Source organism: Syzygium oleosum, unplaced genomic scaffold, assembly GCF_021117445.2.
Source record: "Syzygium oleosum isolate NSW1041296 unplaced genomic scaffold, Sole_v2.1 Sole_v2.10, whole genome shotgun sequence".
Lineage (NCBI taxonomy): Eukaryota > Viridiplantae > Streptophyta > Magnoliopsida > Myrtales > Myrtaceae > Syzygium > Syzygium oleosum.
The window spans coordinates 8,239,016-8,242,299 of NW_026607494.1; the positions used below are offsets into that span (position 1 = coordinate 8,239,016).

General features: G+C 43.5%; 1 pseudogene; it reads left to right on the forward strand.

Moving 5' to 3' along the window:
* The first annotated feature begins 306 nt into the window (after positions 1-306).
* On the forward strand, positions 307-2,925 carry LOC115667803 (G-type lectin S-receptor-like serine/threonine-protein kinase SD2-5; annotated as a pseudogene).
* The last annotated feature ends 359 nt before the right edge of the window (positions 2,926-3,284 follow it).

Here is a 3,284-nt window from a genome sequence, read left to right on the forward strand (position 1 = left end):
GAAATAACCAATGGGCAGGGGAGCGTTGTCCTGCTATTCCTTCCGCCTTCCTCTGCTCTCTTCATGTAAGAACTCATGTCCGGTATTGCAGAGAAGCTCCAAAACATGGGTTGGGTTCGAAAGCTGTTTCGCTTTTTTGACTTTGAGAAGCAGCTGTATAAACCCAGGAACACGATATCTCCCCATTTTCTTGGTCCGCCCAACCCGATTCCTCCAAATTTGACTCCCATTTTTTGTTTCAATTTGTTCCTATGAATCGCAAGACACTAAGCTCCGCTCCAATCTCTCATTTTCATCTTCTTCTCTCCTCCTCTCTTCCATTCTCAATCTTCTCTCTGCTCAAATTTTCACTACAGGCCATGGTCTCGTTCTGCAGCCTCTGTTCTTTTCTTCTTTCTCTTTCCTTTGTTTTTCTATCGCAATTCTCGACCTTCATTGATGCTCAGGCTCAAGATTATGATCATCCAACTGCCACGCTTTCAACACAGTGGACGAATAACGCAACAGCTTATTACTCCATTCAATATACAGATGGATCGATCATGTGGTCAATTCTACTCCAAGCCACAACTGGTTATGGCCCTGCCTACGCCCGTGGCTTCTACTGTAATGGTACCTGCAACAATTACCTCTTTGCTGTGTTCATTGTCATACCTGAACGTGGTGTAATTGGTGGAGAAAATGGTGGACTTCCACAAGTAGTGTGGTCTACCAATCGAAACAATCCCGTAAAGTCCGGCGCGATGTTAGAGCTCACATCCGAAGGCGATTTGGTGTTGAAAGATGCTGACGGTACTGTTGCTTGGTCCACAAACACTTCTGGTAAGTCCGTTATAGGGTTGAACCTGACAGATTCGGGAAACCTTGTGCTGTTTGATGCGAATAATGCGCCAGTTTGGCAGTCTTTCGATCACCCAACAGACTCCCTAGTCCTTGGACAGAAGTTAAGCATAGGGCAGAAGTTGGTGCCTAGCGTTTCTGAAACGAATTGGACTGCACAAAGTTTACTTTCACTTTGCATGACTAGGACAGGCTTGCTTGCGCAGATGGACACTGATCCTCCGCAGGCCAACTTCACAGTTCCTGTTAATTTTCGAAACACGAGTAATGACTTTAATTACATCGAATTTAGAAACAGAAACTTAGAAGTGTTCGTGAATTCCACGCTCTATGAATCTATCTTTAACAATTTTGTTCCTGCTTCATTGTTTATTAGATTGGAATATGATGGGCACTTGAGAGCATATGAGTTTGATTCGGACAAATATCAGTGGACAGTGGCAGCTGACCTTCTTCGGCATTATGGTCTTTTTCAGCCTTATAGTGACTGCAGCTATCCGACGGTCTGTGGGCAGTATGGAATTTACTCTTCAAACGGGCAATGCACTTGTCCAGATTCAAATGGGGACACAACCTATTTCAAGCAAATAAACGATAGACATCCCAACCTCAGGTGTTACGAGAAAGTTCCTTTGTCTTGCGACAATTCACAATTTCAAAGTTTTCTGGAGCTTGGGGATCTTTCTTACTTCACCTACAGCACAGATCCAGTAAGCACCCCAGATCTTGCGAATGTAACTATGATATATTGTAAAGAGGCTTGCGCCAAGAGTTGTTCATGCAAGGCAGCTTTTTTTCTGCCACAAGACCGCGATAGCCCAAGTGATTCAGGTTCCTGCTACTTATTATCAGAAGTATTTTCACTAATGAACCTAGAACAGCTTGACAAGTCTATTGGTTACATCAAAGTACAGAACATTTCCAATGTACTTCCTAACTCTCCCGGTTTGAATGGAACTCCCAGTTTCAACAATAGGGGCAAGACGAACTGTCTTGCGTTAATACTAGGTTCTAGCCTCGAATCTGTATTTGCTTTGATCATTGTCATTGGGGTCATAAAAGTTTTATCTCGGAAGAGAGAAGCTGTCGATGAAGCTGAGGGGATCATCTAGATCAATTACCGGGAATGCCTATGAGATTTACTTACAACAGTCTGAAAGTCATTACTGAGGATTTCAGCAAGAAGCTTGGCGAGGGTGGCTTTGGCTCTGTGTTTGAAGGCACTCTAAAGGATGGTTCGAAAGTCACAGTGAAGTGCCTCGACGGTTTAGGCAATATCAAGAAATCATTTTTAGCTGAGGTTAAGACTATCGGGAGCATTCATCACATCAACCTGAAAAGTAGTAACTTTGGGCTAGTAGAGATTTTGCGGAGAACTCTCACGGGCTGCTCGTGTGTTGCACGGAGGAACTCTCGAGAGAGGTTTGCTCGTGTGTTGAAGGCACTGAAGGAAGAGAAGTCTCATAGGCTGCATTTTTCGTGTATGAATACATGCCTAATGGCTCGCTGGAAAAATGGATCTTCCCTTGCAGATCTAGCTAGGGAATATGTTCTTGACTGGCAGCAAAGGAGGAGATCATTTACGACATAGCAAAGGGTCTGAATTATCTTCACGAAGAATGTAGAAGGAAGTTAGTCCACTTGGATATTAAACCCCAAAACATTCTCTTGGACAAGAATTTTAATGCTAAGGTTGCCGATTTTGGCTTGTCTAAGTTGATCGTTAGGGACAAAAGCCAAGTCATGACAACCATGAGGGGCACGCCTGGCTATTTGGCTCCGGCATGGCTGAGCGCAGTAATTACCGAAAAAGTCGATGTCTATAGCTTTGGAGTGGTGGTCCTAGAAATAGTGGTTGTGAGGAACATTTTCGATAACTCGCAAGACTCAGAAAGCATGTACTCACTAGGAGCTTTTAGGAGATTATTAATAAGCGCACTCAAAATACCTAATGAACCTAGATTTCCTTGGCACACGAAGTCATCTAAGTCTTAATAGGAAGTTCATGAGCTTTGATGGTCTATCCTGGCCCATTGCAGCATGAATGCGAACAAGGTTGCAGTGGTGATTAAAGCCATTGGTTGATTAAAGCCCATAGAGGTAGATACATTTTCTTTGATTGTTTGTCCAGAACCCCTGAAGTCTTATGGGCTCTTTTCTGTTTCGATTCTAACTAGTGTGAAGAATCAGAACTCATCTATCAATGGACTACAATTTTCGAAACTTTCAAGACTGTACATAGCACTCTTGCCATGGTTTGACAACGAAATTGGCCTTGGCTTGTTCAAGGGTAGGAGAGATGAATTACCTGGGTCGAGTCCATGCATAATCTCTCTGAGTGAGAGCTCTTTGAAACTCAGTTTCCGCTGTCGCCGCCATCACCATCATGATAGATATGACGGCTTATAACAGATAGTCGATCGATCTCCTCCGTTGACCACAAC